Source organism: Macaca thibetana, chromosome 2 (genome assembly GCF_024542745.1).
Source record: "Macaca thibetana thibetana isolate TM-01 chromosome 2, ASM2454274v1, whole genome shotgun sequence".
Taxonomy (NCBI): Eukaryota; Metazoa; Chordata; class Mammalia; order Primates; family Cercopithecidae; genus Macaca; species Macaca thibetana.
In genome coordinates this window covers 51,722,299-51,743,633 of record NC_065579.1, presented here as the reverse complement: position 1 = coordinate 51,743,633, position 21,335 = coordinate 51,722,299, and positions in this window count along the sequence as shown.

The window sequence follows — 21,335 nt, the reverse complement described above, 5'->3', positions numbered from 1 at the left end:
TGATTCAAGTGTTGTTTCCTAAAAAATAAGGAGAATGTGGAAAAGTAATGTGCTCAGTGTCAGATTATCTGGATTCTTGCTCTCTGAATTAAAAAAATTCTAGAAAGGAGTTTAGAAGTAGCATTTAGGGATCATTTCAATAAAATTAAAACAAAGTCCAGGGGACCCTAGTAGAGTGAGGAAAGGAACTTCTTTATGTAAATTGAAGTGTCTTCTGTCTGAGTGAGGACATTACAACTCTTTCTTCCACCCTTGATAGATCAACTAGGAAACCTCTGAGTCACCCCAGGTGCCCACATGCGACATTTCCACACGACCAACTCCTGTTTCAGTCTTAATATCTATGTGTATGTTAGAGGTTATTTTATGATGTGGGACTCTGAGGAGATGGATTTACATGCTGATGAAGAGGAACTTTTGCTCCTCTTGGCTCTCCGTGAGCCTCTAGAGCTTGTCTCTTTGTGAGCCCTGGAGGGAAGCCTCTTTGGAGGGAAGCCTATGCTATCCTGTTGTTGCTGCTTTTGAGTGGGCTCCTATCTTTAGTAGCCACAGGATGTTTGTTTTCTCTAGGATTCTGGCTGAATGCATGAAGAGAAATAATGCAATCTGACCTTCAAGGTTCTATTATTATGTATGCAAAAAGGAAAACACTTATTAAAAAGAAAAAACATGCATATTGTTTGGGGAGGTGAAATGGTCACAGGCAGCAAAGAGGCCCTATCTTTAGCTAGCATTTAGCCACCAGCAGGCATCTTCAGGGCTCTAATTTTAGTAACTGTAGCACAGGTTTGCAGAGTTCTTGCTGCTTATCTCATCTCAAAACCACCTGTGTTTCAGAAGTTTTCAGAGCCACTGATTCCATCTGCTTCCAAATAGAAAGAAGGTTTAAAATTAATTTTATACTTGTAGTTCTTGGCTTAGGATGAAAGGGAGAGAGAGTAAAATGAAGGTTTTTAGTCTGTAAGAGAGAAAATCACTTTGGGTCAATAAACAGGCCTTGCAGCTCCTTGCAATCCTCCAGTAGAATAAGGAGCAAGAGAATAAAAGCCTTGAAATTTGAGATTGGTCAACAAAGAATAGAAAGGGTTTCATCTTTAAATTGTATGTTTTCCTAGGCATAAACCGATGTTCATTAAAATAAGTTTTCTGGCAAAAACAAGACAAAACAAAAACTCATAAAATTCTAAATGATTTAAAAATTTCAGGCAAAAATCATGTCTCATAAATCAGCAGTGATCTACTTGTTAAATGTTTTTATTTCATTTGGCTGCATGTTAAGTAAAAGGATAAGAATAAGTCACTGTGTAAATACTTAAGAAGACAGATGACTCATAATTTAAAATAAATAACAATTATCCAGACATATTCCTTTTTATATTCCCTAGGTCCATTAATATTGCTCAACCCTGGTCAAAGAATTCAAATTATCTTTAAAAATAAAGCCTCAAGACCGTATTCTATCCATGCTCATGGAGTGAAAACAAATAATTCCACTGTTGTTCCAACTCAGCCAGGTAATTACTCTGGAAGAAAAAAAAAAATCCCCAAAGCTTTTATGCAGGACTACGAGGCTAATGTTCTTTTAAATATATGGGTGCAGTTCCAGATGAGAGAGACCAGTGGACTAGTAAGATGGGCCTGAAGAAAGCATTTGGCGGGGAAGTTCCTTCTGCAAGTCAAGTTTACTTCCAGATTGGGGCACCATGAGCAAAACTGTGAAGTGAAGGTTTGGTCTTCAGGGACCACCTCCCCAGTGTATCAATTTCTCCTCTAGATCCACCCTCCCTTCCACCTCTTTACCTGTCCAGCTGCCAGGTATTCTTATACTATATTCAATCTCTCCAACTAAGGTGCTAAAGTAGGAGTTGAGTACAAGATGCAATATGTGAGAAAGCAGGGGAGGATTGAGCCAATAAGAGGAAATGATGGACCCCATGTATTAACATTTCCATGAAATGGAATCACTGCTACACAGCATGCCATTCAACATAATTAACTCAGAAGAACATTCATATTTTTTAATAAAAAATGTCCATTAAGCAGACTCTGATATGAGGATTTGTGTGTAGATAGTGCTCTTGGAATCAGCTAGTATGGAAAGAATGAGAAATGAGTAGGATTGGACAGGGAGTGAGGTTGAGCAGAGATGCAGCCTCAACAGAAGTCACAGTCAACCCCGCTCTGATGATAGGGTGACCCTCAGCTGTCCTAAGCTGGAGTGAGAGAGCTGGGCTGTTATGTCCCTGCAGCAGTTATTAGATGCAATCTTGAGCAAGGTGGCTTTCTTCAGCCAAGTCTCTCTCTAAAGCGGGCTGACACCTGCTGGAGTGAAATGTTCTTCATTCTTGATTGGGGATCTAGGGATGTCCCAGAATGTCCACTATAGTTGCTCACCAAAACAAGTAGTTTTGGAAATTAAGAGTATCAATGAAAGCCAAATTCAGAAAGAAATGATTTGTAAAGCAGAGGGACTGATGATAGACTTTGATGGTGGGCAAAATATTTCTTTTTGTTTTTAAAAACAGTCTTATGGTCTGTTGAGTCTCGTATTAAGGGAGTTTGCAAGTCAGCCCTCTGTTCTGATTAGTTAGGAAAGGATCTACTACATGCATTCCACAAACACTTCTGAGTACTCTACCTGCTATATGCCAGGCATTGTGTGGTGTACTGGAATGCAAGGGTTAGTGCTAAGTAGATTGTTACAGATTTGGGAGCTGGGGTTAGGGTTGGTTAATGTCACAGGACTATAACTCCCATGGAGCTTTGGAAGTGGGAGACACAGGATCATGGTGGAGAGGGAGCAAAAGAACTTTACTGCAAGAATATAGAATTAAGATCCAATAGGACTAATATGCACAGCCTTGAGGTCAGGGAGGAGGTACATGTGATCCACACATTGGAAGGTTCAGAGCTGGGATTCAAGGCTTTGTCACATTGAGTAATTGCCACACTGACTAAGATCAGAAAGCAAGAAGTGAAACCAGAAGTGAAAGCTAGGACTATGCTGCCTACTATTTTTATAGCTTTAGTGTTTGCTCATCGTCTGGTTCTCCATAAAGAAGTCTGATTTTAAAAGCTCTATTTAAATACACTTCATTTGTCTATTTCAGGAGAGATTCAAATATATAATTGGCAGATACCTGATAGAACTGGTCCTACCTCACTGGACTTTGAATGCATACCTTGGTTTTACTATTCAACTGTATCTGTGGCTAAGGTAAAGTTTAAATCAAATAAGAGTTATTATCCTATCTCCTCTTAGAAATTTTAATGGAAGAAAGAAGGTGTTTATCATTGTTCTTAAAAATCTTAGTTCTGTGTAAACTTTCTATTAAGTAACTTAACTACTGTTCAGCTTTTATTCCTACATGGGTCTGCATTTTTCAAAAGCAAAATAAATTATTACATTATGGTTACTTAAGTTTATAATTCGTTGCATAATCTCACTGTGAATTGAAAAATATAACTAATTATACAACAATAGACTATACTTTGTTCCACTGAATAGTATTTGGATTACAGAAAACAACATACTGTAAAGAATTTTAAAATTCAGTTGGATGTGGTGGTTGATGTCTATACAAAAAATTTTAAAATTAGCCAGGCACAGTGGCACGTGCTGTAGTCCTAGCTATGGGAGGCTGAGATAGGAGGATCGCTTGAGTCCAGGAGTTCAAGATTATGCTGAGCTATGGTCACACTATTGCCTAGGTGACACAGCAAGATTTGGTCTCTAAATAATAATAATAATAGTAACAATAGTAATAATAAATGAAGAATGGTATAATTCTATGATTAATAAGAAATGAATATATACATATTGTGTGTGTGTGTGTAGGGGGTGTATGTGTGTGTTTATATTTAAAACCCTCAATTATAGGGTTCAGGTTTATTTGCACTAAAAAAAAAAACAGTGCAAGTGTTCTGTTTGAACTCTTATCTTGGCCCACTCTGTCTAGAACAAGAATCTACACAGAGATTTAATTCAAAAACAAAATGAAGACTCTCAACTAAAATTTGCTGCAGGGGCAAAAGCACAAAGGTGAAGGGACTAACTCCTTTAGACTTCCTGCCAACCAACTTCAATGCCAGGAATTCTAATTAAAACCAAAATTCTTTTTTTATTAAAATGTCAAAAATAGAGCTAAATCCACTGAAAAATGTATCTAAAATCCCTTTCAGAGGTCTGGTGTTCTCTTTAGACTTCAACTCTAATGAATGAGGTTACAATTTTTCTTCAATCAAGCCTTGAGCACGTCAAACATTTTGTTCCTCACTCTCAGAATCCTGATAATTAAAAACTCAGGATCTGACCTCATTAAAAACTAAAACTTGAATCTACCTCTTTTATTTTGTGAGGGAAAATGTTAGTTGTGGCCACAGTGAATGATCTTGCTTTGCCTCCTCAGGACCTCTACAGTGGACTGGTAGGCCCTCTGATTGTATGCCGCAAAGACATCAGCCCCAACATAGTTCACCGTGTTCTCCACTTCATGGTTTTCGATGAGAATGAATCCTGGTACTTTGAAGACAATATCAACACCTATGCTTCAGAGCCAAACAAAGTGGACAAGGAAGATGATAATTTTCAACTCAGCAACCACATGCATGGTAACATTCACTCACTGACTCACCAATGGTAACCCACAGGTTGCTCTGCACAAATGAAACAGATGAAAGGGCCTCACTCAGCACAGTTTATAGAATTCAACTACATAGGACTGGTATAGATCATGTAGACCAGGGGTCGGCAAATTTTTTCTGCAAGGGCCAGATAGTAAAGAAGTTAGGCTTGCAGGCCACATGGTCTCTGTCATAAGCCATACTCTACTCTGCCACTGTAGAACGAAAGTGGTCATAGACAATAGGAAAGCAAATGAAAGTGACTGAGAGCCAAAAACTTCATTTATGGATGCTGAAATTTTTATCTCATATACCATGTCAAGAAATAATATTATTTACCTTTTTTTTTCAATGATTTAGAAATTTTAAAACCATTCTTAGCTCATGGGCTGCAGTAACAGAGGCAGTGTGTTGGGCCTTGCCCATATGCCACAGACTACTGACTTAGCCAGCACAGCAAATGCTCATGCTTTCTAGAGCTATGCAGACAATGTAAAACCAGGAACATCAGCTGTCATTTCAGAAAGGCCTTACTATCATAATTTTCTAAGTATTTTGCCTGGATGAACACAGGGAGAGGTGGGGGTTGGGGCAAACCAAAGTGAACATGGCCTCACCCTTCCATCACATTACCTTCACAGGCAGAAGTTTTGAAAACTTCATGCTCATCAACCAAAATTATTTTATAGGTTGACTGTGACTAGATGCATCTAGGTACATCTAGATGACCTCCCCCCATCTAGAATCACAGTAACAAGACAATTATTCCAATAGAAAGCACATAAACAATCTCACTTTCTTAGCCAGGGAAACTTCTGGTCTTAAGCTGCTCAGCTGAGGGGGTTCAGAGATATGACTGGGTAAAAGATCCTTAACTAAGGCAAATTCAAATATAGTAATTTCCCACTTCTAAGGTTTTTTTTTTTTTTTCCTTTTTAGAAATATATGTAAATATTTTTAGAAATATATGTCAAGGGTGACATCCATTTTACCAATAGTCTTTTTAATAAGTGTCATAGAGGGCACAAAGCACCTTGCAAGGCCCTAAAGAGATACAAAGGCCCATAATATGGGTCATCTGCCCTCATGTTGTTTACAGTCTAAGGGACGCCAGACTTGCGACAATCCAAGGAGTATGACGCGGGATGGGATGCTGTCATGGGAATTTAAACACAGTGCAGTGCTTTAAATCCTTATTTGGAAGATTTGGAAAGGCTTCATGATAGGGAAGAGACATTCAAGTTGATTTTTTAAGGTTGCATAGGAGTCTGTCCACTTAGAAAAGGAGGGATATGACATTCTGGGTAGATGGAAGAATGTGATCTAAGTCACATGGCACTTGGGAAGAAAGAGCCAACAGAATTGTGGAAGACCTCAAACACCTTGTTAAGAATTTAGACTTAATCTAAACCAGAGTTTCTTAACTTCCTGACCTTTTAGGTTAAATAACTCTTTGTTGTATGGAGTTATCCAGTGCATTGTAGATGTTTATCAGCATCTATATCCTCCACCTACTAGATGCCAGTAGCAGCTCCCCACAAGTTATGACAACCAAAAATATTTCTAGGCATTGCCAAATGTCTCCTGTGGAACAAAATCACCTCCTGTAGAGAACCACTGTACTAAAGTACCAAGTATACTGAGCTTGGTGGGGATAGATTTTAGGAATAACTCTGGCACTCGTCTGGGCAATTGTACTCCAAGTATGGCCCAAGGACCAGCAGCATGAGCATCATTTGGGAGCTTGCTAGAAATACAGAATTTCAGGCTTCACAGACCTAAGTCAGAATCTGAATTTTAACAAAATCCCCAGGCCATATTCACATTAAAGTGTGAGAAGCACTAGTCTAGAGCAGTGTCTTCTAGTTTCTTCTATTACATCCCTCCATCAGCTGAAAGCATTAGAGTTTAGCCTCCATAGATATATTAGTTATAAATTATATACTTGCACCACTGTACCAATGCATTTTATACATTTAAAAAATGCACACAAAATAGCAAAGTAAAAAGAGGATATGTGTGTGTGTATGTGTGTGTATGTATGTGTGTGTGTGTGTGTGTGTGTGTATGTGTGTATATATAATCTTCATATTTTATTTACATTACCCTTTGGAGATCACACCTATAGAGGATAAGAGGGGGCCCGGACCTCACAAATGGCCATTCCAGACATACAAGTGGCAGATCACAGAAGTTTGACTTAGGGCAGTTAAATAAGAATGCACGCTCTTAATATTTTTCTTTGTCTTTTATGGAGACAGGGTCTCACTATGTTGCCCAGGCTGTTCTTGAACTCCTGAACTCAAGTGATTGTCTTGCCTCAGCCTTCCAAAGTGCTAAGATTAAAAGCATGAGCCACCATGCCTGGCCATTCCTGATATTCTAAGCCTCTTGTGATAATTTTAAATACACAATTCACCAATATAAGTATGCTTAGCTGTGAAATAGTCAAATTCAACCCGATCATGTTAACACAAAGTCAGTGCCTGATTTCCTTGGGCAAAACAAACTCCTTAGAATTAGACACATCCATGAATGGATGTCTTGGTCACATTTAACAGCTTCCTCAGGCTGGCTTTAAAATCCCCATTGCTTCTGAAAACATTCATGATATTTTCTATAAGGATGATTATGCTTTTATAAAGTGGTTATTTTTAAAAAGCCCACATTATTTTAAATCCTTGTTGAATATAATAAACTGTGCCTTTCCCTGCCACCCACAGCAATTAATGGAAGACTGTTTGGAAATAACCAAGGTCTAACATTTCACGTTGGGGATGTAGTGAATTGGTATCTGATTGGCATGGGAGATGAAGCTGACATGCACACCGTTCACTTTCATGGCCATAGCTATGAATACAAGGTAAGAGCCTTCGACAGGTCCATATACTGTGAGGCCTTGTAAACCAGTTATGGAGTAGTATGGTAGGATAACAGGGCTGGAAAGAAAATGACCAAGTCAGAAATTTGATCCATATCATCTATATCAGGTACAAGAAAATAATTATAATTTAGCTCTTTATATCCCATGGTCCCTTGATAAATGCTGACCAAAGAATGAAATGCCGACGAAAGAAAGAGATTCTCACTCTAATCTATTGTTAGTTAATAGATAAATAAGACTTTTATAGTCATTTCTAGTTTTTCACTTTCTATCCCAACTTAAAAAAAATTTTTATGCCCTCAGTAACATAAAGAAAAATACTCTGAATGCTCATATGCGTTTTGCCACATTAGCTTTCTCTTCTATGTTTTTTTCTGAATGCAATTCAAAGTACGTTGCAAACTTTATGACTCTTTACCCCTAAATACTGAATCACCCCTAAGAATAAGGACAGTCTCCACCCCAACTACAATAAAATGATCACACCCCCAAATTAACATTAATTCAATAATATAGTCTAATGTACAATACATTCAAATATCCCAAGTTGTCCTAAAAATGCTCTGTATAGCTGTTTTTTGTTTTTTTTAAAACCTAGGACCTGATCAAGATGCATACATAGCATTTGGTTGCCATTGCCATACCATTCCTAAAATCTGAAGAGATCTCCTTGCCTTTTAAAAAAATTCCTCCCTCATAACATTTCATTTTTGAAGGGTCCAGGCCAGTTGTTTTGTAGAATGTTCCATATTCTGCATTGGCCTGATAGTTCCTCATGATTGGATCCATGTTTAACAAATTTGCCTAGAACACCACAAAGGTGATGTTGTATGCTCCCCATGCATCACATCAAGAGGTACATGATGGCAATAGGTCCTCATATTGCTGAGGCTAAGTTTAAGAACTTGATTAAGGTGATTCTGAGAATATAGGAATAAAAACCGTATCAAAGTGATTTTCCTGTTCTCTCACTCAAAATCAGTTACATAGAAGACTTCTTTGATCTCTGGTCACAAATAAGGGTGGGGAGATTTCCCTTCCTCTACAACCAATCAATCAGTTCTGCATTGGACACCATCTAGGTGTCCTCCAATTCAATTTTGACACTATCTACCTGGATACAGCGTCAGATCCCACAGGTTGAGAGCTCAGTTCTACAAGGCTGCCCCCACTTCCAATGCCAATCATAAGCTCCAGGTTGTTTTCATATGCTTCTGTGCAGCAGGCTATAAATTGGGATTCCTATGACCCCCTCCTTGAATTCAATTAATTCCCTAGAATGACTTACAGAATGAAGGGAAATACTTGCTTACATTTACTGGTTTATCAAAAAGGATATTAGAAAGTGTGTTAATGAATACCAGGTGAAGAGATGCTAGGGTAAGGTATGGGAGGAGCACATGGAGCTTCTATCCCTTCTCCAGGTGAGCTACCCTCCAGGAACCACATGTTTGGCTATCTGAAGCCTCTCTGAATCCTGTCCATTTGGGTTTTTATGGAGGCTTCATTACATAGGCATGATTCATTAGATGATTGGCCATTGATGATTAACTTAACCTTCAGCCTCTCTTCCCTCCCCAGAGGTTAGGGGATGTGGCTGAAAGTTCCAATCCTCTAATCCTGCCCTGGGCTTTCTGGTGACCAATCCTCACTGTAAACCAAAAATAAAATTCTAAGCCCCCCAAACAATTGAAAAATTGAATAAAATTCTAAGTATCCTCTAGACCAAGTGCATTCCTAAGTTAACCTGAAGAACTAATTCAGGCCATGATGGGAAGTGAGGGTTGGATATGCCTCATTATACTCTCCACCCTTTGGAATTCATTCTTAGCTGACCAGCATTAACATTAAAATGAAGACCTTAAGACTGAAAGAACAGACTCTTTGTAGTAATAAGATACCAACATGACAGTTAGCAGGCCCTAAATTAGGAAATCAAAGTATTTTACCCTAAAATATATTTCTTTGACATTTTTTGAAACAGCCCTGCAAATCTAACTGTTATGGGGAAAATCTGTATTCTGCAGAGAATCTTCTTCCCTTTCCAGGTCTTTTTCCTGATCCAGGAGAGAATGAACTTACAAGAGTCTGGTACTTTTTTTTTTTTTTTTTTTTTTGAGATGGAGTCTTGCTCTGTTGCCCAGGCTGGAGTGCAGTGGCATGATCTCGGCTCACTGCAAGCTCCACCTCTCAGATTCATGCCATTCTCCTGCCTCAGCCTCCTGAATAGCTGGGACTACAGGTGCCTGCCACTACGCCTGTCTAATTTTTTTGTATTTTTAGTGAGACGGGGTTTCACTGTGTTAGCCAGGATGGTCTCGATCTCCTGACCTCATGATCTGCCCACCTTGGCCTCCCAAAGTGCTGGGATTACAGGCATGAGCCACCATGCCCGACTGGTTTGGAATGAGTTTCTTAAAATGGATTTCTAATTTGATCATGCTGTGGTCTGAGTGACTGTTGTGGTTTTAATTATTTTTGCATTTGCTAAGGAGTGTTTTACTTCTGATTATGTGATCAATTTTAGAGTTAAGTACCATGTGGTGATGAGAAGAATGTATATGCTTTTGTTTTTGTGTGGAGAGTTCTGTATGTATCTGTCAGGTCTGCTTGATCCAGAGCTGAGTTCAGATCTTGAATATCTTTGTTAAGTTTCTGTCTTGATGGTCTGTCTAATATTGTTAGGAGGGGGTGTTAAAGTCTCCCACTATTATTGTGTGGAAGTCTAAGTCTTTTTGTAGGTCTCTGAGAACTTGCATGATGAATCTGGGTGCTCTGTATTAGGCACATATATATTTAGGATAGTTAGTGCTTCTTGTTGAATTGAACCTTTTACCATTATGTAATCCCCTTCTTTGTCTTGTTTTATTTTTGTTGGTTTAAAGCCTGTTTTGTCAGAAACTAGGATTGCTTTTTTCTGTTTTCCATTTGCTTGCTAAATTTTCCTCCATCCTTTTATCTCAAGCCTATGGGTGTCACTGCATGTGAGATGGGTCTCTTGAAGACAGCATACAGATGGGTGTTGGTTCTTTATCCAGCTTGCTATTCTGTTTCTCTTAACTGGGCCATTCAGCCCATTTACATTTAAGATTAGTGTGTGAATTTGATCCTGTCATCATAATGCTAGCTGGTTATTTTGCAGACTTGTTTATGTGGCTGCTTCATAAACCACTATATGGTTGCTTCATAGTGTCACTGGTCTCTGTACTTCACTGAGGTTTTATAGTGACTGGTAATGGTTTTGTCTTTCCATATTTAATGCTTCCTTCTGGAGCAAAGCAGGGTGGTGGTGACAAATTCCTTCTGCATTTGCTTGTCTGAAAAGAATCTTATTTTTTCCTCACTTATGAAGAAGCTTAGTTTGGCCAGATATGAAATTCTGGGTTGGAAATTCTTTTCTTTAAGAATGTTGAATATTGACCCCTGATCTCTTCTGGCTTATAGGGTTTCCATTGAGAAGTCCACGGTTAGTCTGATGGGCTTTCCTTTGTAGATGACCTAGCCTTTCTCTCTGGCTGCCCTTAACATTTTGTCTTTCATTTCAATCTTGGAGAATTTGATGATTTTGTGTCTTGGGTTGATCTTCTCATGGAGTATCTTACTGGGGTTCTCTGTATTTCCAGAATTTGAATGTTGGCCTGTCTTACTAGGTTGGGGAAGTTCTCCTGGATGATATCCTGAAGAATGTTTTCCAATTTGGTTCCATTCTCCCCATCTCTTTCAGGTACCCCAATCAGTCATAGGTCCAGTCTTTTTATATAATCCCATATTTCTCAAAAGTTTTATTCATTCCTTTTTATTCTTTTTTCTCTCTTCTTGTCTGCCTGTCTTATTTCAGAAAGATAGTATTCAAGCTCTGAGATTCTTTCCTCCATCTAGTCTATTGTACTATTGTTACTTGTGATTGCATTGTGAAGTTCTCGTGTTGTTTTTCAGCTCCATCAGTTCAGTTATGTACCTCTCTAAACTGGCTATTCTGGTTATCAGCTCCAGTATTGTTTTATCATGATTCTTAGTTTCTTTGCATTGGGTTACAACATGGACCTTTAGCTCAGTGAAGTTTGTTATTACTCACCTTCTGAAGCCTACTTTTGTCAATTCAGCCGTCTCAGCCTCAGCTGAGTAGAAGAGGCACTCTGGCTTTTTGAGTGTTCAGCATTTGCACGTTGATTTTTTCTCATCTTTGTGGGCTTATTTACCTCTGATCTTTGAGGTTGCTGACCCTTGAATGAGGCTTTTAAGGGGTCTCATGTCATTGTTGTTTTCTCTTTGTTTATTTTTAACAGTCAGGCCACTTTTCCATAGGGCTGCTGTGGTTTGCTGGGGGTCTGCTCCAGATCTTAGTTGCCTTGGTTTTTCCTGTACCTGGAAGTATCAACAGTGAAGACTGCAAAACAGCAAAGATGGCAGCCTGATACTTCCTCTGGAAGCTCCATCCCAGAGGGGTACTAACCTGTTGCTGGCCCGAATGCTCTTGTAGGAGGTGTCTGGAGACCCCTGTTGGGAGGTCTTGCCCAGTCAGGAGGAACAGGTTCAGGGACTTGCTTAAAGCAGCAGTCTGGGTGCTTTTTGGTAGGGCAGGAGTGCTGCATTGCTGGGGACCCTTCCTGGACTCTTCAGAGCCAGCAGGGTGGAATGGCTGAGTCAACTGAACTGCAGAGATGGCAGCTGCCCATTTCCCTGGGAGTTCTGTCTCAGGGAGAGGTCAGAGTTCCGTCTGTATAACCCTGGCTAGAGTTGCTGAAACCCCTGCAGAGAGGCCTTGCCCAGTAGGAGGAATGGATCAGGGTTCCACTTAAAGAAGTAGTTTGGCCATGTATGATCTGGCAGAGTGACGGTGCTGTGTTGTAGGGGATCCCTCCTCATCCGGACTGCCTGGGCTTTCCAGAGTTGGCAGGCTGAAACAGCTGAGTTGATTGAACCACAGAGATGGTGGTTGTCCTTCCCCCTAGGAATTCTGTGCTGTCCCAGGCAGTTTCCAACCTGTTTCCATTGGCTGCCTGGAATTCCAAGCCAGTGGGTCTTAACTTGTGAGGTGCCATGGAATTGGGGCTTGCAGAACAATGCTGCTTGGCTCCTTGGATTCAGCCCCCTTTCTAGGGGAATGTATGGATGGATCTCCTGACTTGCCAGGATTCCTGGGGCCGGAGTATATAAAACTTCTGCGTCTCCGTGTGTGACTCCATGGCTGCTCTGCTGAGTCCATACAGTTTTGTGTATGGGACCAAGGCCCTGATGGCATGGGCTCATGAGGGGATCTCTTAATCCTCAGGTTGCAAAGATCCATGGGAGAAGCATGGTTTCCTGGGTGGTGTCACACAACCACTCACCACTTTCTTTAGCTGGGGTTGGGAGTTCCTTTGGCTCCATGCCACTCCCACATGGGCTGTCACCACACCCTGCTTTTGTTCATTCTCCATGGATCCGAGTGGTTTGCCTAGTCAGTCCCAATGCAAGAACCTGGATATTTCAGTAGAAGTTGCTGAATTCACTTGCTTCTTTCATTCCTCTCCGCGAGTGCTGCAGACCACAGCTGCTTCTAATAGGTCATCTTGGCCCCTCCCCCACACTTCTTTACAATTGTTATCATGACCACTTTTGACTCATCATTTCTTTATGATAAGTATTTTAAATTTTATCCTTCCTCTTTCAGTTTCCAAGTTTGTATCATTCATTAATGTTTACTTAAAGAGCTTTTTATTTCTTCATCCTAATTCCTTATGTAAACATTAATGTATAATTTAGGATCAATTATATTTTCTGTGTTTCACACCTTAGACATTTAATCCAACCACTAGGCATTAGTACAGTTCACCTTTTCCACACAGATAAAAGTTTCAGATAAAGCTTTCCTGAATTCCAGATGTATTATGTTAATAGCTTCTTTAATGCAGTGTCTATCGTACAAATAACTTAGATAAGCAAGCACCTTTTGGTTTGCACAAAGCCTTATTGGTGTGCTGCTTTATTTCCCACCATTTAATGAACAAATTTATTCCTCTTAAATTTATTTTTGGCATAAAAACTCTTTATTACGGAGAATTTTATATAATAAACAGAATAATGTAACGAAACTCTATTACCCAAATCTAATCACCGTAAACTCACTACACTTTTATCTACACTCCCCATTTTTTTTAAAGCAAAAGCCTACATATTAGGATTACTCATTTTATAAGTGTTTATATTAAAGACTTTTAAAATTGGGCCAAAAGAGGGCTGGGTGTGGTGGCTCACGCCTGTAATCCCAGCACTTTGGGAGGCCAAGGTGGGCAGATCACAAGGTCAGGATATCGAGACCATCCTGGCTAACACGGTGAAACCCCATCTCTACTAAAAATACAAAAAATTAGTCAGGTGTGGTGGCAGGTGCCTGTAGTCCCAGCTACTTGGGAGGCTGAGGCAGAAGAATCACTTGAACCCAGGAGGTGGAGGTTGCAGTGAGCCAAGATCACGCTGCTGCACTCTAGCCTGGGCAATAGAGTGAGACTCTGTCAAAAAAAAAAAAAAAATTGGGCCAAAAGAGATATTTAAAATCTGGTCATCATGTTTTACAGATTATCTGATTTTGTCAAATATAATAGTTCAGTCCAGCAAATGCCTCTAACATGCCTAGAACCATGCTAAGTGTTGCATGGAGCTGAAAGGAAATCAGAATTGTTTTTCAGGGACAATTGCAGGGAAATTATATGAAGCATTAACAAAATAGGGAACTTTCCTACAAGCAGGAAGTGATAGAAGTTGGATTTAAACCCTGGCTCTCACTCTAGAGTCTGAACTCTTTAGTGCTTCACAAAACCGCCTCCCTTAAGTATAATCCTATTTATATCACAGAGCCTAGTATCACTGGCTCTCAACTTTAACCACTCACTCTAAACCCATTGCAGGATATATCTAGCCTCCCACCTTGAGGCAGAATGCTATCACACCAGCATCTATGCAGACACTGGGCTCTATTCCCTGAAACTCCCAGGGCAGTGAAGCAGCCCTCTGTGGTTACTAACTGAGTTCTGGGACAAGCCAGCCAGTCACAGCTTGTTCCCTAAAGCTACAGTCTGCTTGGGTGCCAGGGCTCTAGGTATATTTTCCACATTTACTGGTGCTTTGGACATTGCCAATTTGTAGTTAGATTTTTTTTTTTCATACTGTTCTCTACATTTTTCTGATATTCAAAAAGTGTATCCTAGGTCATCTGTATTATTTTCACTTTAGTTGCAAAATTAAGCCTTCCGATATCTGCAGGGAGTCTTGAGAGCTTAAATGTCTTCTATTCACCCCAACTCTAACTTCCTGCTTCTGCTCATCTCCCTTGCCTCTCAACTCCTGTGGCTGGTATTTTTTCATATCTGTGTGCAATTCCAAACATGCAGCAATCCCATTTCCTTTGGTACTCTTAACCAACCACAAAATCAAGGTCATCATGAGTCACAGACTTTTAGTGAAAGAGTAGGGATAAATGAAGTTTTTTTTTCAGTGCTACATAATGAAAGCACTTACCATGTGACATTAGATGCCCCACCCCCAATTACCCTTTCACCACCATCACTGAGAGCCTCTAGCTCATTTGCCTTTTATGCTCACCCTCAGGACTTGTTTCTCCACATTTTTCCTCTCTAGACTCTCTGGCATCCCTTCTCTCCTCAAATTATTCAGAACTCTTAAGCTGCAGTTCCCCAACCCACCCCTACCACCATCCTGCAAATACTTCTCATTTTATTTTGTAGAGCAATTCACCTTCCTTTTAGTCTCTTTCAATCCATCTGGACTAGGGCCTAGGACTTCATCTCTAAAACTCTAAGCAGCCTACAGAGATAGTTTCCTAAATATTGCGTTCTTTGCTTAGGAGAGAAATTAGCTAAAAAGTGTCCTCAGCCCTCAGCTCCAATCTCCAGAAGGCAGACTTGGTTGCAGATGCCAAGGGAGCTCCTCCTCCCTTCTCCTCCCTTTCCCCTTCTCTTTCCTGTAACAATGAGTTTTTCTGATTAGCTGCATCTCAAGAAATGACAGTCCTTCACATCAACATGTTATGTCACATCAACATAACATCTTGAGTTAGAAATATGTCCGTTAGAACCTTTGGGATTTGAGACTAGAAGTTCTCTGAAATCTAGAGTGCTCAGTGGTGTGAGACATTGGCAAGTTTCTGACACCAGTACTAACTACAGGTACCCTTGTAGAGTGAAACATTTTCTTTGCGTTCTACCTAACACTGGAATGTTCTGGGACTTACTTCTCCAAAGCCTCAAGTGTACTCAGAGAAGAGAACAAAATAGCTTTAATAGCTTAATCCCTGCCCTGCCCTGCCCCACCCCGCCCCGCCCTGCCTCGCCTCGCCTTGCCTTCTCTTCCCTTCCCTTCCCTTCCTTTCCTTTCTCTTCCCTTCCTTTCCTTTGCTTTCCCTTTTCTCTTCCCTTTCTTTCTCCCTCCCCTCTCCTCCCCTCTCCTCCCTTCTCTTGGCTTCCACTCCCTTCTCTTGCCCTCCACTCCCTTCTCCTCTCCTTCCCTTTCTTTTTCCTTTTCAGATGGCATCTTGCTCTGTCACCCAAGCTGGAATACTGGAGTGCAGTGGCGTGATCATAGTTTACTGCAGCCTTGAACTGGGCTCAAGCAATCCTTCCACCTCAGCTTCCCAGGTAGCTGGGACTATGGGCACGCACCACCGCCTGGCTAATTTTTAAAAATATATATATTTTTAGAGATGAGGAGCTTGCTATGTTGCTCAGGCTGGTCTTGAACTCCTGAGCTCAAATCATCCTCCCCTGCCGCCCCAGCTTCCCAAGTGATGGATTACAGACATAAGCCACCGTGCCCAGCCCAGCACCTAATGCTTTCTAATTGTCACCTAATTAGGTATATCAGAATTTGGGAATTATAGCAAGTGGTAAAGTGACATCTTTTAGAAGCCATGTAATGGTGTTTAATCTCCTTGTTAAGGATTGGGGAGTGTATCGATCTGATGTTTATGACCTTCCTCCTGGGGTCTATCGAACTGTAAAAATGTATCCAAGAGATGCTGGAACCTGGTTATTTCATTGCCATGTTTTTGAGCACGTTGGTGCTGGAATGGAAAGCACTTACACTGTACTTGAAAGAAAAGGTAAGATCCATTGGCTAAATTAATTAGAAGTGATATTTAAACAAATGTAGTATTTCTATAAGGATATTATAAATGCATTGTACAGTCACATAATGTGATGTGCCACTCATTCATTCAAAGATTACTATTTGGAGATGACCAAGATACTCTAGTTTTATTTTCTTTGTAAAACTCAGATAACTTTTCATGATCTGATAAAAGATACTCCAGAGTTAAATGTAATTTCCAGATTCACATAAGATATACATATAAGGTATAAACAGACAATTCATAGAAGATCAAAAACAAATATCTTTTGAACCTATAAAAATATCCAAACTTGCCAATAATCAAATCACTTCAAAATCACATTTAAGCAACAATACAATACCTTTTTGAGTATATTTTGGCAAATATTTATCTATTTTTAATGATAGCATCAATAACAGTGCAGTGAGATAGGGTGCATTGCATATACTTTGGTGGATGAGTAAATTGGTTCTGCAGATCTTGCAGGAACCTAAATCATGATCCCCATATTTTGACTCAGTATTTCCACCTGGCATTTGATCTCAGAAAATTATCAACAATGAAGAAAAATATGTATCACCACATTATTTTATGCTAATGGAAAACCGAAAACAAGCAAATGATATACGTAATGTGTGTAAAAATTGCAACATATCATCTAAAATATCCAACTTTAAAAATTATGTCTTAAAAATTTTAATCAGTAAATGCTTCTAATACCATATTGGGTGGCAAAAAAAGCAGTCTACAAAATAGTGTCTGAAATATATATATGAAGACTGAATAGAAATTTAGTGAGATGTTACTGATGACTCTCTCTAGGTAGTGAAATTATTAGTGAGATTTATTAAGAAAATAATAAGATATGTATTAAGAAAGAATAAATCTCACTAATAATCTGTTTCTTCCAAGGTTTCTGTAAAGTTTAAATTACTTTCAAAATTAGGAAACCTATTGAACATATATATCATACACTATTTAAAATATACCATGCAGCTCTCAAGTTATGTGAATATTTTCTCTGTGGGGCTCTTTGCAGGGCTGATGGAGCGGAGCCTCTGAAACAGAGAAAGGAGTGTCTGCATGAACAGTTTCTCAGAATCTTCTCTCAATATCAGGACTACGTTTGTCAACAAAACCAAAAACTGATTAGCCACCAATATAATTTTTACCTACAACATCCTATTAATGTCAATAATATCATTATTGATACAATTCTAATAATCATTACCCTTATTCCTATCAGTGTTCATGCACATTCTTAGTAAAAGGGACTTTGGTGTGCTGTCCATGAAATAAATCCCCCACTGCTAACACTCTTTCTTTGGGAAAGTAGATTTTGCATTTCAAAGAATATAAAGTCAAATTTGATTGGATTTATAGGTCATCTGTTCCCACAGAAGGGTGATATTGATGTTGCTATTAACTTAGTAAGTAAACTTTTTGTGGCAAAAGTGATGGTAATCATTTTAAGGATGTTCCTAAGACTAATATATATTTTGTGTTTATTCCTTAAATGTATGCAATCATTTTGGTTTAGTATTTTAACTTACAACTACATGCTATTATATAATATTATCTATTTTTGAAACTTCCTTTTCTACAGCATAAATATTTGATATGATATGAATATTGACAAGCTTACAAACCAAGGCAAAGCTGCCAAAGAAGGAAAACTCCAGGGACAAAGGAGTCTGGGAGGAACCAGCTAAAGACTTTCATGACAATGTGCCAGGAAAAGTAGTTTGAAATAAAAGTTTTCTTAGTAAGTTTTGTGTGAGAGCTGCTTCTTGTTTTCATAAATTGACCCTGAAGTGGTGTCTGTATTGTCTTGTGAGTGATGTAATAAGGTTTTAACAAATGCAATGGGGGTAGGTAGGAGAGACAAAGAGAGCAAGAGCAAAGTCTTGCTCAGTTATAAAATGTACCAAATGTATGCAACCCAAGACTTTACCCTAGACTGCAACATTTGTAAACCTTTAAAAAAATTAAATTCTCATAGCATGTGTAAGCATTTAAATCAATCTTTGAAATGCAAATCTATATATTATATTGTGCCTTAGGATTGGAAGATGATAGATTACAGAATATATAATTTTCAGTTTTCCAGAACAAAAAAAAAGGTGGGGGGGCGAGCCGGGGGACTCAAGTTCTGAGCTCATATCTGGCAGTACTAAGCAGTTAGGATGTGTTCTATAAGCAACAGAAAACCCAGCTAAGAGAGAATTATCAGTGCTGTTTGTCTTATATAATAAAAAAGTTTGGAGGTAAGTGGCTGCTAGGATTGGTTTAGCAATTTTTTAAGACAGAATCTCACTCTGTTGCCCAAGCTGGAGTTCAGTGGCATGATATTGCCTCACTGTAACCTCCACCTCCCTGGTTCAAGCAATTCTCCTGCCTCAGTCTCCCCAGTAGCTGGGACTACAGGTGTGCACCACCACACCTGGCTAATTTTTGTATTTTTAGTAGAGACAGGGTTTCACCTTGTTGGCCAGGCTGGTCTTGAACTCCTGGCCTCAAGTGATCCACTCGCCTTGGCCTCCCAAAGTGCTGGGATTACAGGCATGAGCCACTGCACCCAGCCTGGTTTAGCAATTTGATGATATGAGGGCCAGTGTCTTTAATTCCCTTGTCCTTTTCCTCATAATTGTTGCCTCACGGTTGCAAAATGGTTGCTGCAGCTCCAGATATTACATCCACATTGAAGGCAGAGAAGATGGAAAAAGGGGGAGCATCAGTCACATCTGAGGAGACACCAGCCAATTTCTGCCTTTGTCTTATTGGTCAAAACCATTATTAGCTGGCTACTCCTAACTGCAGAGGAGACTGGAAAAGAATTTTGTAGCCTCTATCATGAAAGGAACAAGGGAGACTGGGTTAGAAATGTCTTGTGAGTTGGCTTGTAACAGCCTTTTCTTTAGACAATAAGTCAGAATACTTGAAATCAGAGCTTGGTTAAACAAGAGTTCAGGTTTTTACTTTCTAGCTTCTTAGCTGTGTAGGCAGTACGTGAAAACCTGGAGTGTAATCAAGCAAATTCCTGATACTATATCATTTCACTCCAAAATACTCCACTATGTATCTCCAGCATAAAATAACTTTTAAAAAGTAATATAGTGGCTGGGTGTGGTGACTCACGTCTGTAACCCCAGCACTTTGGGAGGCCGAGGCAGGCGGATCATGAGGTCCAGAGATGGAGATCATGCTGGCCAACATGGTGAAACCCTCTCTCTACTAAAAATACAAAAATTAGCCAGGCGTGGTGGCACATGGCTGTAGTCCCAGCTACTCGGGAGGCTAAGGCAGGAGAATCACTTGAACCCAGGAGGCAGAGGTTGCAGTGACCTGACATCACACCACTGTACTCCAGCCTGGCAACAGAGCGAGACTCTGTCTCAAAAAAAAAAAAAAAAAAGTAATATAGTAAAAATGCTATTATAAAATCAGACAAAATTAGCAGTAATACCTCATTATTTGATATTAAAACTATTAAGAACTTATGAAATATGGATGCAAGTAACTCCCTCCATAGAAACATTCAAGTCTGAGACTTTCAAAGGTGCTGATAAAACTAGAGCATTCTTTAAGAAACTGCAAAAGATATTGCCCAAATTTCACCAAGAATGTTTAATTAACCAATTCATTCATTCATTTAAGAACACAGTTCCAAACTTTGACTTATCAGGTGGACGAAGTATGATTTAGTAAATGGAGTTGAATGGAAGGGTAGTAATCTGTATGAATTCTTAACAGAAGAGATTCAAAGACTAAGAATGTGTCAATGGAATGTGTCACCTGCACAGCTGTTGGAAGGTGCTCTTATTCTAATAATGAGTACTCAGTATTCAGACAGAAATCATGTTAATTTTTAAAATGTCAAAGAAAAAAGAAAAGAAACATGCTTTAAGAGTATCTTCCCTTTTGTGAACGAGATCATGTCCTCTGCAGGGACATGGATGGAGCTGGAAGCCATTATCCTCAGCAAACTAACGCAGGAGTAGAAAAACAAACACTGCATGCTCTCACTTATAAGTGGGAGCTGAACAATGAGAACACATGGGCACAGGGAGGGGAACATCATACACTGGGGCCTGTCGGGGGGTGGGGTAAGGGGGAGGGTGAACATTGGGAAAAATAGCTAATGCATGCGGGCTTAATACCTAGATGATGGATTGAAAGGTGCAGCAAACCACCATGACACACATTTACCTATGTAACAAACCTGCACATCCTGCATATGTACTCCAGAACTTAAAATACAAATTAAAATTAATTTACAAAATTAATTACAAAATTAATTTCTAAAAAATACCTACCCTTTTGCTCAAACTCTATACTTGGGAAGGAAACTGTGTTCCATAATACAATTTTCTGAGTGAATCTATAAACAAGGATGGAATGCCTCCAAATTGAAAAAATAATAATAATATAAATAATATAAATTATGGCTATTATGCTTTATTATACTTTAATTTTACATGAATTATTTAACTTTATTAATAAATAATGATTAACTCTCCAAGCTATTCACAATCAATCAGCACCTTTAAACCCAGTCACCTTTAAGTAAACTGACAAAACGAAGGTTTGGAATCTACCATGTGACAACCCCAACCCAGGCAAACTCCTTCTAGAGTGCAGACAGACTGGGAAGCCCGGCCTGGAGCTACTCCGGTGCTTTCCCACATGGCCCTCTATAGTGTGCTGTGTCTTCTGCTTCCA